This window comes from Stegastes partitus, unplaced genomic scaffold (genome assembly GCF_000690725.1).
Source record: "Stegastes partitus isolate 25-593 unplaced genomic scaffold, Stegastes_partitus-1.0.2 Scaffold512, whole genome shotgun sequence".
Taxonomy (NCBI): domain Eukaryota; kingdom Metazoa; phylum Chordata; class Actinopteri; family Pomacentridae; genus Stegastes; species Stegastes partitus.
Genome location: NW_007578243.1, coordinates 20783 through 42234, shown reverse-complemented (window position 1 = coordinate 42234; position 21452 = coordinate 20783). Strand labels below are relative to the sequence as shown.

General features: G+C 42.5%; 1 protein-coding gene across 1 annotated transcript in view; it reads left to right on the top strand.

The window, feature by feature from the left end:
* Positions 1 to 21452, top strand: part of kdm6ba (lysine (K)-specific demethylase 6B, a) — a 130252-nt gene that overhangs the window by 92836 nt on the left and 15964 nt on the right. The gene's annotated exons all lie outside the window — the stretch shown is intronic.

The window sequence follows — 21452 nt, the reverse complement described above, 5'->3', positions numbered from 1 at the left end:
TGGATTTTTTTTGTGAAATTGGATTTTTTGCGAGTTTGTTCACATTTCCAATTAAATACGACTTGTATGTGATCTGCTGTGTGAACTTCATACGACCCACAAGTGTCCCGCATGCGCAGAAGAGGACACAACGATGTCACATGCAGCGAGCATGCTCAGTGTTTGCTGAAGTAAACACTCCCCTGCCGCCGCCACTGATGGTGGAAACAGAACTGTGATACCGCTAACTAAACCGGCATCAGCAGCCAAGTACTGCCTGGGCGTTCCGGCCACTTCCACCCCGGAGGTGTGCTCCGACGGGGTGGAATTGGCCGGAACCTGCACAATCGCACCAGTCAATTAGGTGTGAAATCCAGTGATGCGTAGTGTTCTAACAATACACTAGTTATACTGAAGCGCAGAAGGCCAGTAAGGAAACAAGCCAGGATCTGGCCAGAGGGTGCAAATTCAGCACTCCAAGACTGTTCTATGAACACTGACTGAGAGGTTTTTAAAATAGCAGCCTCCCAGGGTGATCAGACTGACGTTGAGGAGTGTGCTGAGGCGGTAACCAGCTACGTTGCAAAGTGTACAGAGGATGTCACTGTAATTAAGACCTTCACAGCACGTGGAAATCAAAAACCCTGGATGACTGCAGAGGCGGCTCGCTGCTGACAGCCCGTGTTGCAGCCTTCAGAGTGGAAGACAGGACTGCTCTTCGCTCAGCCAGATCTGAGCTCTCAAAAGGGATCCAGGCTGCGAAACGCACCTATGCAGAGAAAATCCAGGAACACTTCTGTGACACAGGAAACACCAGACAGATGTGTCAGGGAGTCCAGGCACTGACGGGCTACAAGACCAGGCAGGGGGTTGACAACGATGACGCTTCTCTTCCAGACAGGCTCAACAACTTCTTTGCCTACTTTGAAGCATCAAACCCAACAATCAGAGAGAGAGCTTGTCCTTCTTCTTCATCTGTCAGGCCAGCTTTCACCATCAACGCAGCAGACACATGGAGGACCCTAGCCAGGGTCAACCCACGAAAAGCAACAGGACCGGACAACATCCCGGGACGTGTGCTCAGAGTCTGCGCTGACGAGCTGGCAGATGTGCTGACTGACATTTTCAACATCTCCCTCAGTCAAGCGATTGTCTCCAGATGCTTCAAAACATCCACCATAGTTCCACTGGCAAAGAAGTCAGTTGTAGCCTGTCTGAATCGCCCCATCGCACTGACACCGATTGTGACGAAGTGTTTTGAACGGCTCGTCGAACCACACATCACAGCCAGCCTTCCTGCATCGCTTGACTCCCTTCAGTTCGCTTACCATCCCAACTGCTTCACAGAGGATGCAATATCCACCATCTTGCACTCAGTCATCACCCACCTGGAAAATAAAGACACCTACACTAGAATCCTGTACATTGATTTCAGCTCAGCATTTAATACTGTCATCCCCCAGAGACTAATAGAGAAACTCCTCCTACTTGACCTGGATACCGCCACATGTCTCTGGGTCCAGGGGCCTCATTTATCATCAGTGCGTAGAAAAGGTTCTAAATTCTGCCATACGCAGAGTGTGCGTAAGTACAAAAAATCTGTATTTATCAAATGTGTGTACGGAAGTCGTACGCACATCAGTAAGTCATCAGTGTTGATAAATCCCTCTTGTTCTTAACCTCCGTGCTCGTGCACAATGCCTTCAGAAACGTCTCCAAATCGCCATTAATAGCAGCAACATGCCTCTTTATAAAGCAGGTGAAGATTTATTTTTTCCCTCACCTGTCGTCATCATCGTGGCAAAAAGAGAAACTTTTCTGAAACTGAAATCAAGGTAATTGTCAGCGAGGTTGAAGCAAACCAGAAAATATTGTTTGGTGCGTGATATGTTGGGATAAGCAGCGAAAGAAAAAATGCTGCATGGGACAAGATATTTCTGTTGGGTCAGAGGACGGACCGCCAGCAAAATTTTTAAAAAGTGGTTTGACGCTAAACTCAGTGACAAAAAACACACCCCAGCCCATGAAAGAGAAATGACTGCAACTGGAGGAAGACGAATTAATACCCCCGATAACCTACAGATGAGATGTTTTATTAAGCATCCTAAGTACCGCAAAAACATTTCCGCACTTTGTAACACTCACCAATAAGCCAGCCGTCTTCAGTAGCTCCTCCTTGGAGACCCACAGAGCTGTTCTGCTCAATGAATGAGTTGCACGTTCTTCCAGTCCAACGGGCAACAATGTTGGATAGCGACAAATGTGCATCACATATTATCTGTACGTTGATTGAATGAAACACTTGTCTATTTACAAAATTATGTTTGTTTAGTGATGCTGCTTTGAATGCGATGTGGGTGCAGTCTATGGCTCCACTTATGTTTGGGAATCCAGCGATGGCGTTAAGTCCCCGTTTGATTTTGGCTCATTGGTAATGGCTGTAAGGGAACTGGATGTAGGCTGGGACCAGGGGAGTTATGGCATCCATAACACACTGCCGGCATGATCCTGCTCAGTGATGTATGGGAAATGCCGCACATGTCTCCAACCTCACGCTGGAATGTGCCAGTGGTCAAAATCCCCAAATGGGCAGCTCATAACGCAAGCAGGCATTTGAACCCCTCGCTTTCTACTGTCTTGAACGGAACTTTATCTTTTGCAAGACAAAAGATAACTGCTTCTGTTACCTCTTTCCACCGCTTGCTTGGCTTCTCATACGGAGTGCCTTTATCAAATGCCTGTGTTAACGTTGTCTGTTTGGGTCCAGCTGCTGCCTATGGCTGCGGTGCTGCCGACGGTCACCTGTCAGCATACTGTTTAGGGTGCTTTCTGTTCAAGTGATTGAACAGGTTCGTCGTGTTGCCATCCAACGTGCAAACCGTTTCTGTTCAAACTTACCTTTGTTTGCGCTTTGTCATTTGGGGAAAAGCCAAAACAATTCCGCGCGCAGGCTCCAACGGGCTGGAAGTGGGCGGGACGCATGGCAGCATTTGGCTACTTAGACCAGTTTAGGTGTTTAGGTTAGCGGTCGCAGTACCGTGTCCGCGGCGGCAGTGGCGGCAGCTAGGGGTGGAAACTGCGGCACATATTCAGAGATCAACTCCTCCGTTTTGCTTTCAGCCATGGCTCTCCATGCAGCTACCGCTACACACACAAACAAGAAGGCAGGTAAGAAATTGCATCACTGCCCGTAATTCGCTATGATTGGTCCGTCAGGTTGATGGCGTAATATGTCTGGTGCGTCGGTGCATCAGCATAGAACTGCAATTTATAGAATATGACCTAAACGATGATCAAATGATCTCCTCACTTTGGCAGATCGTCTACATGTTCAAATCGTTCACAATCTGATATTGTCTTATCATGCACCCCTAATTTACACACATTCCTAAGTATAGGTACAAGAAGATAAATTCCATACTTTGCATTGGAATGTTCGTACGCACACTCTACACACATATCTGTGCGTACGCACTGATGATTAATGAGGCCCCTGGATTTTCTGACCGAAAGACCCCAGTCTGTCCGAGTTGGAAAGAACATCTCCAACTCCATTATGCTGTGCGCTGGATCTCCTCAAGGCTGTGTACTCAGTCTACTGTTGTTTACACTACTAATACACAACTGTGCAGCCACACATGAGGGGATCCAGATCATCAAGTTTGCTGATGATACCACAGTAGTGGGATTTATTCGCAAAAGCAAAGAATCAATGTACAGAGATGAAGTGAAACACCTAGAGGGCTGGTGCAGCAAGAACAACCTGCTGCTCAACGTGGACAAAATGAAGGAGATGATTATCGACTTCCGAAGGTCACACCCTGAGCATGCTCCCCTCAGCATCAGCGGCTGCACAGTGGAGAGAGTGGAGAACATCAGGTTCCTCGGAGTGCAGATCTCACAGGACCTGAGCTGGAATAAGAACACCACAGCGATCATCAAACGGTCCCAGCAGAGACTACATTTCCTGAGAAAGCTGAAACAAGCCTCTCTCCCTGCCATCATCTGCAGGACTTTTTACAGAGTTGTGGTGGAGAGCGTTCTGACATACTGCATCTCAACATGGTACTCCAGCTGCAGAATGTCAGACAGAAAAGCCCTGCAGAGGATAGTTAGAGAAGCTGAGAGGATCATAGGAGTTTCCCTCACCTCTGTCCAAGAACTTTTCCAGAGCCGCTGCAGGAGCAGGGCACTGAACATGTCAGGGACTCCTCACATCCTCTCCATAAACTGTTTGAACCGCTACCATCAGGCAAACGTTTCCGGCGCATTAAACAAAGAACCTCCAGAATGATCAACAGCTTCATTCCACAAGCTGTCAGAATGCTAAACTGCTGATCTAGACATGCAAACACTTGTTTAAATTGCTTTAAGTTATTGGATCCTGAAGAAACACTCTCTCATCTTGCCTGTACAACTATGTATGTACAGCAAAATGACAATAAACTTGACTGGATTTGATTGTAATAACAAGTATAAACAATAAATATTAACAACAAATTACCCTTCAAGCATCAAGCCCTCCTTGTATCTCGAACTCCATCTTGACAATCTGACAGCCTTGCTATCCGACATAAAAGAAGGTTTGACATTTAGTGTCGGATTACCGAGTCACGACTGTATATTTTCTAGGATCGTAACTTTAGTTCTGATTTCATCAGGCTAATCTCCATAATTAATATTACTACTGGCCTTAATGTTAGCCCTGAAATTTATTGAAGTCAGGTTGAAGTCAAATTGTATTTTGTATACTTTTTGTAGGATTTTATTTCTCAATATTGAAGTTACACAGGTAGTTTCACATCAAAAATATCCCCGTAAGGCCTTAACCTCGGCATTTAAACTTATTTTTTTAAGACAGAATCTTTATATCTACCCAAGTCTGCCGATGCCTGCGCGCAGCCTAAAATTGTCACCACCTAAGTCCATCTGCACTGCAAAAGCACTGACTGTACATGTGCTTGGAGAAAAAAAAAAAGTTCTTGTTATGTGGGGAAATGTGAGGAGATTCTCTGTCATCCACACCTTTATAGTTCATCATTAAAAGAACTGCAATTGAGTTAATTGCTGCTGGACTTTGGAGATGCTTCGATTTGTACATGGTATCTGTTAAGGGTGAGCAAACAGAGTGGAAAGTTCTTACTTTTCCAGATATCCTGTGCTCGGCACTCCACAGGAATAATCCTTCATACAGTGTTATAGCCCAGTCTACTATCCGCTCTATCCTGTAAAAAGTGCACAGTCTTTCAAGCTTTTTAGAAATACCAACAGGAGCCCTGTGTGTTTTTCTGTGTTTGGTATGAGAAACAGCCGACCAACAAGTACAACTTGTCGTATGAATAGCAACTGCACATGCATCTGCCTTCCACTTTTAACATCCACTTCAGCCATGTGGAAACCATCAATTAGCCTTAACAAATCTCAGGAATCAATCCTGTCAGCTTGCAGGGTGGGGCTCTCTGTATCATACTTCTTCTTCAGAATTGGTTTGTGGTTCGAACATGTGTGGCAGAATTACTCTAGCATTACAGTCTGCCATTGTGTAGCATCGAGTAGTTTTACAGTGTTTGAGCAGTCATAGACGAGCTGGTGAGCTGGAACTGCAGAAGTAACGTTTAAGCCATTTTAAGGCAAGAAGGGATTATTTTCACTGAAAAAAGCTTAAAAATAAATAACTTTCATACAGGTGAGTTTTCAGGGGTTTCAGCAATAACTTGACAAGGGACTGTAGATCTTGTTCAATAAAATGTATTGGTTTCAGTAATCTACGTCTACTCTTCAAATGCATCTCTCTCTCTAGGACGATATTCAACTACTTGACCAGTTTTCCCACTAACCTGTGCAGAAGTTTGAGTAGTTTCATTGACAGACACTGTCGTCCCGTGTAGTACAAATCGGTAAAGTTGTTTCACACTTTTACCCAATTTCCAGACAAAACATCAGATTTGTCATAGTTACCTTTTAGCTTCAGAGCTACTTTAAGCTCATTTTAACCCTACTGAGTGTTTGCTGCCTGTTTAAACTCAGCGTAGTGTACAATAAGGTAGTCGGATCTGAGCAAATTCGGTATGAAAATATGACACGGATAGTTTTGATGTCCACGCTTTCACCATTTGAGAGAAAAATTGACCAATTAGACAATCTGCTCAAAATGTAATATATTCCTTTAAGAGCCCTTCTAGCTTTGTAAGCTCCTTTACTTTCCACTGTATAACTTTGGGATAGTGAGTATATTAAGCAGGACTGGAGTGCTTAGCTTATCATCGAGCTACAGTCGGGATTAGCTGGTTGTTTGGGGAACTGAAGGGAAAGCCGGGGCTCCCTGTCGGTCCCTCTCTCCTTGAATAAGGGCCTTAATTATCAGGGCTGCAGCGCTCCATTCAACCGACTACATCACTGCTATATGTGGGTGTGCTACGCCAGTCGGTCCGTCTGTCTGTCTGACTGCCTGTGTGGCTCGCTGTCTCCTCGTGGTGTGAGTGTGAGAGTATGTGCGTGGAGGTGATTATTATCGTGTCTGACGGTCTTTCGGTGTACCCAAAGGCTGACTCACGTTATGCACACACACACACACACACTCATACACACAGTCCCACACACAATCCTACATGTCAGAGGCTGAGATGTACAGTCTGTACCAGGGACACACACACACACACAAACCAGCCCACATGCAAACTTTCCCACTTTCTTTATTCTACTGCTGCGTTCTCTGAGGCTCATCAGTGTTATAGGCAATTTATTTTTTAGATGTGTGTGTGTGTGTGTGTGTGTGTGTGTGTGTGTGGCTGGAATGACAGGAATTTTTGGGGGCTCGCACCCATGGGAGAGCTGCTGTGTATATTTGGAGTGTGAGAACTGTGCTGTCCTTGTTCCTGATCTCTTTAATTACACACATATAGTCCACACATACACACACACACACCACTGCATATCTTCCACACACATGAATACAGGATTGTTAGACACGCACAAGAGCTGTAAACAGACAGAGCTTCACTTTCTTTGCCTTATTGTTGCTACTTGCCACACATACCCACATATTTGGGACCCCCGGGACAGACTAATGCTACAACTGCCCTTGTTGTGGGATGGAAGGAGGAAGGACAGGAATTTATTCTCCTCAGACCCCTATTATATACAGTATGGTGCATTTATGAGTGAAACAGCTGGAGGTGGCAGTAGGTGTGTGTGTGTGTGTGTGTGTGTGTGTGTGTGTGTGTGGGGTAGTCCCACCCGTGCCCACATCAATCAACAGTCCTCTTCCTGTTCACTTTGCAGGGCTAATGGTCTCCCACCACACTCTTTACAGCACAATTACGCACACATCGACACACATAAAGCTGGGCAAAGTCGCACACTTGAGACTACAGATAACTTTCTGAACACACCTAATGGAAGATGTGGTGTGATCTCACACACTGGGAGCAATGTGAGAATACAGCCTCAGATGATCGAGGTAAAATGGAAAACTGAAATAACCTTCTTCATACACTCCAGCAAAAACACAGGAGCAGCATAACATTTGCATAAATAGTACCATCAGTCTATTTTTGTGCAGGAGAGACCGCTGCAGAAATAGAAGGGCCACTGGGTCTGGAGGTTCTAAGCACATAGGGTGTCATATTGGACTCACTAAATAAAATGTGCTTCCACAGTGAGTATGAGCAGCGAGAAGCAGATAATATACGGCCTATGTACAGAATCCACTGGTTTACAACTCTACGGTGGATAATTAAGGACTGGAGCAATTCAGACTGTAATAGCTTCCAGATGATGTGATAAAATGTCTTTGCAGCTGACTTGATGTATTATAAAACACAAACTCATGATTACAACATTAGGGATGCAGTTGAATATGTAATTACACCATCTGTAATTTTATTTAAGTTTCTCGACAGCTTTCATCTACACTGTAAAAAAGAATGTTTTAAAAAAAACTGTGAAAAACTGCCAGCAGTGGTGCCAGAAAAATACATTAAAAAAAGAGTAAAATACTCTAACGTCACAAAATTAAAAACTGTGGAAAAACAATTGCAAAATTCTGTCCAAAAAAATTTTCAATAAAACAGTGTGCTTTTACAGTCACACTTTGTAAAACAATGATTTACTATTTGTTAAAAGGTCCTATGTAGACTTTATTTACAGTTTTAGTCTGTTTTTCTTCAGTTAGCATATGAATTGCTACATTTTTCAGTTATTTTACAAGATATCCAAGTTAACAAAACATGGAAAATCTGTAAAATAATGGTTTAAAAAAAATTAAATTCATTTCAATTCACTGCATTTTTCAGTCCCTAATACAGGTAGTTTTTCTTTCAAATATGGGCAATTATCTGAATTTAAAAACAAAATGAAACATTAATTTAAATACATTTTTTGAAAAAGAATAAATTAGCATGTACAAAAATACAGAAATACAGATTTTGCTTGTATTTTCTATAGTCAGCTTGTAAATTAATACTGTTCTCTGTGATTTTATTAGTAGAAAAATAGAAAAAAGTAGAAAAACTGTTTTAAAAATCATTTTCAATGCTTAATTTACATACTTTTTTTCTTTCAAAAACCAGCAAATATCTGTAAAATAACAATATGTTTTGCTGATGGTGAAAACAAAGTCAAAAGTTGTTAATAAAAACTAATTACGATTTAATGCTTTTTCTGTGATTTTACTAGTTACCAACAAAACGAGGAAATCTGTAAACTAGCATACCATTTTTCAATCCTCAATATACTTTTTTTTCATTCAAAAAGTGTCATTTTATACTTAAACACTGTACAAAAACAAATACAGATTTAGATTTATTTATTTAAATATTTTTTATAGTTAACATGTAAATTAATTCTGTGATTGATTATTGGGATTTTACTAGTTATTATCTGGTATTTAATAAAACAGACAAAACCTGTACATAAAAAGTAAATTGTTTAATTTGAGTTCAATTTTAATTTAATTGTTTTTAAAAAAAGCTTTGTTTAAAAAGTGAAAAACTGTACAACTTTATTTTATAGTGTATTTAAATACAGGCCTTTTATTACCTGCTATAGGCTTTAGTTTCAGCAGACTGGGAGCTGAAAACTCATTCTACAATCCTGCTGTCTGTCCTGACATTCAGCTGACTTCTCCACACAGCCTTTAACAAACAAAGAGAAAACATCCATATATAAGCACACGGCTCTCAGTGTCATAAAGACCCCCACTGTGCTGTGGCCCTCCTCTTTCTCAACACAAACCACATTATTGAACATTCATTGTCACTGGACAATAGACTCCAGACCCTCCCTGCTAGTACATCCAGCACATGCCATGCACTTACTTCATCAGAGGCTGGAATCTGTCTCGCTCTTCACTTCTCGGTGCAGACTAACAGAAGCAAGAAATCTCAAAATATACTGTGAGTCACCTGTTGTGTTATGAGAAAAGAACAGACAGCGAGAGACTGATAGCATCACTGATTTGTCCTGAGGCAGAGAGAGGCTTCGTAAGGTTCAGATTTTATTGTTTATGTTCTTTTTTAGAAGAGTTCTGACCATAAATAAACTGTGTGTGTGTGTGTGTAAGTCATCATCTCAGCATCATCCATGACACACTCCCATCCTCCCTGCGGCGCCTAATTTTGCCTCCTGATATCCTGCTGAGGCAGTGCTTTCTAAATATAACCTCTACCCGTGTGTGTTTGTGTTTGTGATACATACTATTGGTTGTACCAATGTGGCTCTTTGGCATTATTACAGAGTACAGGATGGTTACTTTGGCGAGGAAAAAGCTGGAACAAATGTTTCCGGCCTTGGAGAGGCCTGTTTGTGTTTTTCAAAGCCTTGCTTACCTCACACTGGATCCGAGCTGGCTGCCTTTGAGCACAGAGCATATAATTCTTGTACTTCTGTTGCACACAGTCGTGGCAATGACAGCACCAAGAAATTTATTAGCCTCATAACTCAAGGTTTTATATGTAGGCCAATGCATGAGTACTGTATTGCAATAATAAATAATATATTAGTTGTATATTATTCAGCCATCAAACACTTTCCATCCACCCATACTGTCTAATACACACTGTATAAACACAATCAGCCACAACATTAAAACTACCTACCTGATATTGTGTAGATCTCCCACATGCCAACACAGCAGCTCTGAATCTCACATTTATGGACACAGGACCTCTGAGCGAATCCTGAGGTGTTGGGCAGTGGGTCCTTTGGGTCCTGCAGGTTATAGTTTGCTAAAATAGATTTGGATCTGTGGAGATCAGAAGTCAGGTAGACACCTTGAGCTCTTGATCTTGTTCTTTAAGCTGTTCCTGAGCATGAGAGCTGAGGTGCTTGGTCTGCAGTCAGGCTTAGGTGGGTGGTATGCGTCAAACTAACATACTAAGACTCAAACTCTCCCAGCAGAACAGAACATTGCAACAAGATGATCAGTGTGACTAATTTAACTTGTAAATGGTTGTAACGATGTGACAGGATAAGTGTATGCTGATATTATGTCAACATAAATCTCACACTGGGATACATATCTCATTGTAAAGTCTTTCTTTCAACTCAGCTGACCAATTTTAAACAGGAGCACATTTACCACTGTCTACTGAATAACTATACATACCTGTATTTCATAAGACACCTCTTTATAAATGGTTTACAACCTGTAACTTATGGCTTTATTAGTACTTAGGAGGTTGTAAACCATTTATGAGATGCCCAAGCAGGTTGTGAGGATTCCCTTTGTCCATTTGACTTGATCTGTACAGCATTACTCACCTACTCACTCACCACTGTGATTATAAAAGGTGCCAGGTGAGAAAATTGAAAGCAACAGATTAGAACTTATAGAAAAAAGTAAACAGTGTAGTTGTTAAGTCGGGGCTTCCAAAGTTATAACCCCAAATGTTTTATGACTATATACTAATCTATAAACTGCTCAGTTCAGAAATTCTAAAGACAGGAGAGATTTTTCTATAATACCGTCCTCTGATACATAAATACAAATAAAAGCCACGTTAATAAATCTAAAATATTTAGAAGCATTACATAGGAAAGCTGAAGTCACATGCTATTTAAGTTAAAATCAACAATAATACTAAAACCAGGGGTGATAGAATAGTAGATAAGATCAAAAATAAATCTAAAAAAACACCTTCACATAAAGCGGAGCTTTGTTGAGACACCATAGCTGCAATTAAGTTCATTTGTGGATCCAAAACACTGCTGAGTTCAACGCAAAATCTCCAGGAAGCAGATTTGCTCAAGTTATTATGTGATTTATTCAGAGTATAGCGTTGTAGGAATTCCTGGATGAACTTTTTCTCCTCACCAGCACCTGCATATCTCCTCCTGGACTATTTAAGTCAACCAAAAGAATATTAAAAATAAAACAAGCATTGATAAGGTATAAGATATAACAGTCTTTCTCCAGCTGGTAGCTAAAAGTAGCCAGCTCTGGTGTAGTTCAGTGGGTTTTAAACATTCTTCTCACAAGATGCACCTGAACATATGACTAAAGCTGTCAACCATCATTAATCAGGCTCATTCTAAGGCACACAGCGTAGAGCAACTGGTTTGGCAAATCTGCAGTCACTGTGATCACTTTACTGACCTCCCACAGTGCCTCACACCTAGTATTCATTTTACTATGAAATAGCTTGATAATTATGCAGCTAAGAGGTCAAACATGAGCACCTCTGACTGTAAAATAACATAAAACACTGTGTCAGTTGTGTTTAAGAATGTCCTCTAACTTGGTTAATGACACAGTTACATCTAAATTGTAACATTCATCAGTGTTCAGTTAAAGTTTACTGATCTGGCTTTTTGAAAAAGCAAAACTGGTGCAACAGATGCAGTTGTTTCAGTATACCTATTTAAATGTGTGAATCAATTAGAAAGAAAAAAACAGTGAATAAAAATCCAGCAGCAAGGGTGCCAGAAAAAATGTACTGTAACAATCAAAACTTTGTTTTTCTTTAACTTTACTTACTTTAGTTTAAAAGTCTGTAAAATAGAAATTTGAATAATGAATTGCCATTATTCTGTATATCCCTTAATGTACATAATTTGTCTTTCAAGTACCAAAAATCTATAAGATAACAGTATTATTATTGGCTTTATTTGATGTAGACATCATTTACAGTTTTTGCCTCTTTTATTTTATTTATTTATTTATTGAACAGTCTAATAAAGTTGTTGCTCTTATAAGTGATTTTAACATCACAGAATACCTAAAAATCTGTACAATCAAAGCTTTTCCATATTTTTTTTATCCCAAATTTACACGTTTTATTTCAAATAACAGCAAATACCTGTAAAATGATGATTTTTTTTTTTTTATTTAAATGAGGTTAAAAAATAGGGCACTTTTATGGTCAGACCTGACAGAACATATTGACATTTGTGAAAATACATATTTTTAAATAAATATCATTGACAGCTTGGGCCCTTCACAGTTAGTAAATTAGAACATTAGTGAGTAATTTAACAGAACAGCAAAAAGAAATGACAGTTAAACCCCTTTAAATGCAGTTTACAGTGATTTTATAGTTGATTTGAGCTTGGATCTATTTGCATCAGACTACATCTCTTCACAGCACTGTGATCCTGTAATATGAAGTCAGGGGTGACTCTCTTCCTCATCCAGAAATAGACGCTGGGACGGAAATATTCTCCGGCACTGCTGGAGTCCAAGAGCCGGTCACGAGCCCGGCTTTAAAAAAAATAAATAAAAAAATAAATAAAAAAGGCGGTACCAGTTGGAGCGTCAGAAGGAGCAGCTCCGGTACCGGGACGGCGGACTCGGTGCCAGTTTGTCAGGGGATTCCGGGGCGTCCGGTGACGTCAGCTGCGTGCGCCTCCGTTTTGTAGTGTGTGTGTGTTTGTGTGTGTGTGTGTGTCTGAGTGTGCGTGGCTCTGTCCCTTTAAAACAGAGCTCAGCGCAATACGATCCGAGCCTGCTTCTGTATGAGAAGGAAAAGGGAGCTCGATGCGGACGCACTGAGAGCGCGGAGCTGCCGCCGCTCTGCGAAATCTAACGGAATAAACGGAATTAAAAATCCAAATCCGGAGCAGCAGAAGCCAATCGAGGACATCAGAGAGACTCTCCGGTCGTCTGCGGGCTCGAGTTTCACGGTTGTTCCGAGAGGAAGCGACAGAGACTAACCGGGATTATAGAGGCTTGTAGCTGCTCTGCGCTCAGCCGGCTGCTCGGAATTTCTCTGCGGACTTCGGAGCTCCAAACTTGGGAATACTTTTTAAGGCTTCTCCGGATTCTTATCTCAGTCAGGACATCATTTTATTTTTGAAACTTGCATATGTGAACGGTGAGTGCAGGAGGTGCTGTGTGGACAATGAAAAAGTCCGGTTGTTTTATTTGTAATGCGTTAAAGTTGTTCTATGTGTGGGTCACTTGGAGAGGTTCTTTAGATATTAAATGGCAACAATGAGTGAATTATCGTAATTGATTAGAGCGGAACCCCTGATCGGCTGTGATCAATGAGGTAGGGGAATTTCTCTGTTTTTCTCGCAACCACAGGTGACTCTTTAATCCCACGCGTGTAAGATCTGTTTCAATCCGGCGAATTGTTTTCCTCAAATTCACGATTGATCATCTTTACCGGAGCTGTTTAATCATCGGTGCACGTGGAGTCATTTCTGTGAACTGATGTTGACTCTCGTGTCATTTCTCTGCTTTGTTTAGCCCCCAAAATAACCCTCAAACTTTGAAGCAGAAGCTTTCTGGCTCGGTGAAGTGTTCGGCTTCAGTTGTCAGTCTGTTCGTGAAATAGTGAAAAAAAAATGCTGATCCTCGTGTTTCTTTGGGACACTTTGCGTTTCCCCTCCTCATGATGGCTTGAAAAGGGAAGGAGAGCTGGAGGACATGGAGAGAAAATTGCCTGTGTAAGGAGATCTCACGCCATTGTGTGTGTGTGTGTAGGAGTGGGTGGCTCTGCTGGACCAGGAGTGGGGGGTGGGCAGGATCACTGAGGTCGGCAGCCGTATAAAGTGAATGGATAGCTGCCACCCCCATCACCCCTTCAGTCAATCCTTACGCACACAAAGAGCCGGATTGAAAGGAAGTGATTTGCATCACCTCTCGTTTTTTTTTGTGTGTGTGTAGGGGGAGGGGCGGTGTTTTGGTGCTGTCCTTTAGGTTTCGGGGGAGTCAAAGTCTGACCACATCGTGATCTGTTGCTTAATTATCACTTTTCGAGAGAGCCTGTATACATAATCACTTTAACTGTAGTGATCCACGATCTCTGTGATGATAATAAAACCATGATCCCCCCTCCAATACTACAATATACTCAGAGTAGTCCCACAGTTTTGCTTTTGACCCGTGCGCCCTGAGCAAGCTGCACCCCAAATTACGCACAGCGTTAAAGTGAAAAAACTACATGAAAACCCAGGCAGTTAAAGAGGAGAATGACTGGATGTAATTTATAGTTGTTGATATTAGTAGTTATGTTCACTTTCTTCACTGGTCAAGCGGAATGTGTGGCTCTATGTGTGTGTGTGTGTGTGTGTGTGTGTGTGTGTGAGAGTGGGGGGGTTTGTCGCGTTATTGCCCGCAATAAATAAGCCCAGGTCAGGAAGAGCGGAGCGTGCTGGCATGGGGTCGCGAAGAAAACAAAAAAGAACCCTTGTGAAGGTTCACTTCCGATCAATCAGATCGATTGGCATGGAAAACAGCGGCGCGTTTTGTCTCTTCTTTTGATGTCAGAGTTGTAAAAAAAAAGGGAGAAAAAAAGTCTCTCCAAACACGCACTCTGGGCCGGCTGTGTGCTGCCTGAGCTCCATCCCTCCCCCGTTTGTCCCGTGATCTCAATAGCAGCGTGTGTGTGTGTGTGTGTGAATGAAGAATCGCCGCCCATTTTACTATGTGATGACGAACATGGAGGAATATTAAAGTGATACACACGCACCAGCAGCCAGAGAGGGAGATGACGCTGGAAATAAGGCTGCAAACTCAACAATAGTGAGTGAGTCACAAAGCTTGAGTAAGCAGAGTCAGGACAGTTTCCCAACTCCGCTCCACACCCCTCAGACTGCCCACATCTGTAGCTCTGACGGGTATTCAAAAGGTGTCCAAAGCAAATGAAGAATCTCTTTGGTCTAATTAAGATGTGAGGCTCGCAGGAGAAGTGGGTCAGTAGGCTGCTTTAAAGTGCTTACTCATCTACTCTGACAGCCAGTGAGGAAACAGGAGCTCTGTGGCAGCGACAGTCCATTAGATTTAGGAGAAGGAGGGAAAACTTTTTGTTAACTTTGACAGGAAAAAAAAATCAAAGTAAAAATGGCACTGAAGTGTTTGTGTGACACCACGCTGTTGCAGCCTTTTCCAGTAAAGGGTGTTTCTCCTTCTAACACAAAGCGAGAAAGAGGGAACAAGGGAGGTACAGGACAACATCTGCCCAGCTGACAGTTTCTCAAACACTCCCCAACTCGAAAACACGAGTCCTTCTGCGTGTTAGCTGACGCGATTGTTGGAAACGAGCTGAGGAATTCCCCATCGTTTCATGTTGCCAGAAAACACCATCATTCCTGTTCTTCTCTGTTTATATAACAGAAATTGTGTCCAGTAATATTTATAGAACATTACTAACTGAATTCATTGCATTATAGCTGGTTGTCTGTCCGCAGATATGCTGTAAAATATCTGCCAGATTGCGGGAGAGGATATTTCTAACTTCTGTGTTCACTACTTAAAAAGAAGAAAGCAGTGATCTTTTTGTTTTTTTGCACGTTATGCAGAGAGAGCAACTAAACATCATCCCAAAATACATACATACTATTCTATACCATGCTCAATGTCCTTCATTGGCCTCCCCAAAGTATGTTTGTCACCTTATTCTCACCTCCTGTCAGGAGCTGCATCACAGGTTCCAAACCCCATATGATCTTTGTTTAGGGACGTCTTTGTGATTTGAACATTGTGGCATGAAGAATGTTTTCTCATACATCCGGAGCAAATTAATCAAAATTGTCTTTCTTTTCTCACGTATCCTGATTTTCAACCTTCTAATTTTTTAACCATCATTATATATAGTTTCTGAAACTATATATTCCCACATGCATATTATGTAAACATGCAGCCTAAATGGTTATGCATTTAATAATATTTTCCTGACACAGCACACTGAGATCGTCACAACTGCTGGATGAAGGTTTTAGAGTTTGTTCAGGGCCAGTTTGGGCCAAAAACTCAGTCAACCAAGTGTGGAATTCCACCAGGCCCTGTGAGACAGCCTGCTGTGGATCCAGGTCTTACAAACAGTAACCAGGTTGTCTTCTGTAGACTCCACCATATGGAAATGAATACTCCTGGGTGTTTTTACCGCTATTGGGTGTAAAACACAAGACATTTAGTAAAAATAGTATAACAGTGGCCCTGTAGTGGATGATGTAATACAACAATATGGAAAGTCAGATTTTGTAACTGAAATAAGGTTTAAATTACAAAAATAGGCAATAAAACAGCAAGTGAAGGGTTCTAAATATATATATGTACCAGTGTCACTTAAATTCTAGGCAGTAATTGGCTTTTTAGGTTTGAAATATGGCAAACTAGTTTGGATTACATCAGCATGTATGAGTGAAGTCATTATCCGTATTTCTCATTAGTTTCTCTGGACCAGCAGGACTCTGCTGCACTGCCAGTGAGCTATGAGCCACAGACATTCATCACTGTAAATATCGGTCATACATGCAGCTGTGATCTCGCTTCAGGTTCTGTTCTGCTGCGTGTTGGACCCGAGCGCAGCATATGGGTATAATACAACCCAGAATCTGGGGAGTGAGCACACTGAGAGCGTTCACAGTAGCGGGCAGGGACTAATGCGAAAACATTTTTAATGGAGACTCAACAGTGGAAAAGAATATTGTCACAGAGTTTAATTCATCCTGAGAGTATAGAGCAAGGTTAGAGAGCAATGGGCTGTTTCTATTCTCCTTGTCTGAGTGAGACGAAAGGGAAAGTTTTCCCTCTGACTTCTGTTATCTCTGGCTCTTTGCCACGGATGATGATGCCACAGTCGAACCTACACAGTTTGTGTGACTCATGGTGAAAGTTACAGCGGCTCTCACACCTTGGAAAGAATTTTCTTGTCATCCCTTCCTCTCGTGCCTCCCTTCACCTCGACCACGCTGATAGAATCAACGATAACTGAGCCCATGTGTATCATAGGAGCTTCATAAACAGCGCCGAAAGGATAAGCAGTTGCAGCAGAGGTATTTGAGGAATCCGTAAACAGGCCTTGGATCTTCTCCGGACTAATCGAACAAACGGCGCCGTCATAACAAAGCCGCTCTGCCTGCGTCACAGTTGTTCGGATAAAATCAAAATGACCTAAGCGTAAATACACCCACGGTGACAACAACTGGCCATCTGCACGCATGCTGACATAATCTCTGATGCATACAAACACACACACACACACACAGAGCCATGTTATTTTGTTGTTCACGGACTGCTGATGAGACATTATGAGAGGAGGAGGTGGAGGATGATGGTGTGTGAGGTTATCCTGCCCTGAGTTTCAGTAAACATGCTGATCAGTAAAGACCTCTCAGAAACCCTATTATGAATTCTTCCCTCTGTCTATCTCTGCCTCTGGCTTAGTTTAATAACTGTTGGTGAAGACGCGGCCAGTTCCCCTGGCAACTGTAACCAAGGAAGCAGAGTCTCGTCTTGTTCTAAGATACTCTAGTGTGTTTGTGTGTTCGTTCTGGATGTGGAATAGAAGCACATGGAGAAAGAGAGAAAAGTACGAGGGAGGGGGATTTTTCACTTCTGATTTCGAGGCTGGTTTTTCCTTTGAAAAGTGGGAGCTTCATGTCCTGTTCTGTTCTGAGCTTTTCATAGATTTGTTATAAAGAAAAAAATCACCTAAAGAGGCAGCAAGAAAAGTTTGGGGGCTTTTCAGGTATGGAAATTGAGAGCGTCAATAATCAAGCCATTATCAGTTGTTGGTGAGACGCCCACGTTTTCTCCAGTTTCGGGTTTGACAGGATTTACTGAGCGCTATTTTCCTTTCTTTGGAGTGTCAAGCCAGGTGTTGAGTCATTCCCTGTCAGTCTTGCACACACCTAAATTCAAAGGCACAAACGTGTTGTTGAGTCTGTAAAAGAAATCCAGACTGTTGTTTCCTCTGAAACACAAGAGTTTCTGTGAAAATGAAGCAGGGAAGTACAAGTGAGAGTGAGGAGCAGTCACTCAGCACAAACAGAGTCATTCTGCCATCGTCTGTCTGTCACTCCATTTTACCAGAAGCTAAAAACAGGCCAACAAGGTTTTTCACTTAACACCCATTTCCCAAAGTCTTGTTTTTGTTGAAGAGGCTTGTGTGAGTCATGCGTTGGACACACGTGCCACAAGATGACTGTGTGTCTGAGGCGTATTTTTAGGAACTGTGAGTGAAACGACTTCAGGTTTTTCAATTGACTCTGCTTGTTTCACATCTATTACTCACATAAGTTGATTTTTTTACAGTCAGTGAGTGTCTGACTACATCTTTTGAACAGGAAGCCTCGCTCTTAAAACCCCTCCCCACACACACACACACCCCCCCCGAGGGAGGCTTCTTCCTGTGGCTGTGACGACAGTTTCCTCTCCCCTCCAAGCTCGGTTCCCCTTCTTTTTAACGTCACACACGAGTGCAACTGATCTCCTTTGTATGAATGTGTACGTGAGTGAGAGAAAAAAGGAAGCACCACATGTGTTGTCAGTCACAGCCCAGATGTCATGGTGGTGAGTGCAGGAGACAAAAGGGGCCTCATGTTCTTGTGATATTTTTTTTTTTCCCCACAAAAAGACAAAAAAGTAGAGTAACTGTAGCTCGTCGGTGTGTCACTGAGGGTCCGGAAATCAACTTTTTCATCCCTTAAATACAAAGCGGAAAAATAGTGGTGACAGGCCAACGACCAAAACGGACAGCTTTCAGGTGGTGACATCTTGCTGTTGTTTATGGAAACAACAAGCAACAAGATTTCAGATCGTTTGTCATGGCCTAAATGTAGTGCAGATGTGCAGGAGGACATCTGCACTACACAATCCAGGAGGAGACACAGCGAGGCAAAGATGAGCTTTCTTCTGGCCTGCTATGGCTGGTTGGTGTGGCGCTGAGGGCAGAAGTTTTGGGTCTAAGTTGGGTGAAGGGTTAGGTCAGCGTTGCGTCCCCTGGATGAACGGCTGTGTTGTTGAGATGGACGCTAGCAGGAGATGATCGCTGGGGTCAGATGCTTTGTGTAAAGGAACAGTGTTAGCTCGCAGTGTCCTCAGCTGACCCGCAGTAGTCCGTGTGCGCTGGCTGGCACGGTGTCTTGTGATTTTTCTGTGTGTACGGATGCGGACGTGATGAAGTTAGCCCACATCACCGTCTTGGATCGGCATGCACTGACGTTTGTGCGCACACAAACAAACAGTCGTACACGCAGACACACACGGCGCCTGGCAACGAGGCGGAGGAGGACGGATGCAGGGGCTGGCTGTTCCTCTGTGTGTGTCTGTGTGTGTGAGACAGAAATGCTTGGTGTTTCCTCCAGAACACGATCTCTATCTGGGGCTGATTATGTAATGGCCAAATGGAGTAGAAAGAGTGAGGGAGGACAGAACAAGACAGTGCAGTGAGAGAGAAGACCGTGCATGGCCTTTCCGCCGTCCAGCTCATTCCTGCCAGTTAACTCTTCCTTAGCTGAAGCCTCCCAACCTTATCTGGTCATTTCTTATCTGACAGGCTCTGCAGTGACTTTACAAGGACAGTAACACGCTCAAGCTGCCTGCCACTGCCCGCCTCAAGCTTTTTATGTTCAGTGTTCTCAAGCTTTGGTTATCGTTCATGTGGCCGCTCCAAAACTGTGTAAGCGCTGTCCAAGGCAACTTTTATCAACATTATGAAGCTGCTTAAATTAAAATCTCTAAATCATTAATATTCAATTAAATCTAAATTTTTCCCTGCAACAAAATATTCTGCACTTCTATGACAAAAAAACACAACCATGGCTAGAAGTAGAGGGAGCTCAACAACATATTTCATGCAACACAGCAAAGTTTGATTATTTATTTTGGAAAAATTGTAAACCAGGATGCCCTGGTAGCTTAACAGGTTGAGTGGGCACCCCATGTACAGGGGCTGAAAGTCCCCGACACAGCGGCCGTGGATTAAGGCCGACCCACGGTTCATTTGCTGCATGTCTTTGCCCCGCTCTTCTCCCTACCTTCCTGTCTCGCTCCACTAACCTCGACAATAAAGGCTTGAAAGGCCAAAAAAAATTACATTTAAATGTTTAAAAAAAAAAAAAAGTTTTAATTGAAAAAACCTGGAGTCAGCAAGTGCCCACATACATTACAAATACTGGAAAAAACAATGGTAGTTCAGCTGAAAAACAGATTTTTTGTCATGTGACTGTTGGTCACAGCTGAATCGCTAATGACTTCATGGTTGTGCCAAGAAGGGCAGAATTTTTTTGTTTTTGACAGTCTGGTTGGTGCAAATCATTTATTTTTGGCAAATTTTTAAGTGATGCATTTAGAAAAAAATGATTTTGATGAAACATCACCAACAGCACATCAAAGATGAATAGTTTAAGGCCCGCTAGAAAGTTAGAAATCTGATTATTCTGTCTGTTTCTACAGTTTTGATAAATAGTCTCATTTCGCATATTTTCTTTTTCCAACCACTCTGGCCACCTGGATGAGACCAGTGACACCCAACTTATTGACCTGATTGTTAGACCACAACCCAGGAAAGAACTGGACTCTGAGCAGTTCAGATAAATATTTTTTACAGTGTATGTTGCCTCTCTGCAGTCTGTTATCCTCTCGTGGCCTCTCTGTGGTTGTCTGTCTGCTGACCAGCTCAGGCTGGTGGTTTACTGAGAAGGGTGAGGGGGGTAAATTAAGGATACTGCACTGAGACAGGCATCATTTGACCATCTTAAGTTCAACCATTTGTTCCACACAGCTCTTGTTAGTGACTAAGCAAGTTTCCTGTGCCAGCCACTAGCTTGTGACTTGGGTTTGTGTCACATGGGACTGCAGTAGATTGATTTATTTTGTCTGTGTGTATGAGAGTGTCTGTCTCCAGAGTGGATTAAACAGAGCTCCTTTATTTTCTCTATAATTTCTTGGTTAGTTTGGTTGACAACCGTTGGCTCAGCTCATGCCAGCTGCTGATCGCTGGTGTTGCCGGGACTGTAACTAACTTGCATAGCTACGACAGCGAGGGTGTTGCCAGGAACAGCTCTTTGATGTCTGGTGTCAGTGGGGGGGGATTTCACTCGAACTGTGGGGAAATTTTTGATTGAACTATAAATTGTGTCATGATTATAATAAATGATGCATCAGCTGTGCATGCTTCTCCTGTGGCTGGAGGAGACTAACGCATAGTAGGGAAGACAATGTCCTTGATCTTTTTACGCTTATCCTCCATTCACTTACTGTATGCAGTGTAATACTGCAACTCATTGTGGTTGAAGCGAAGTCA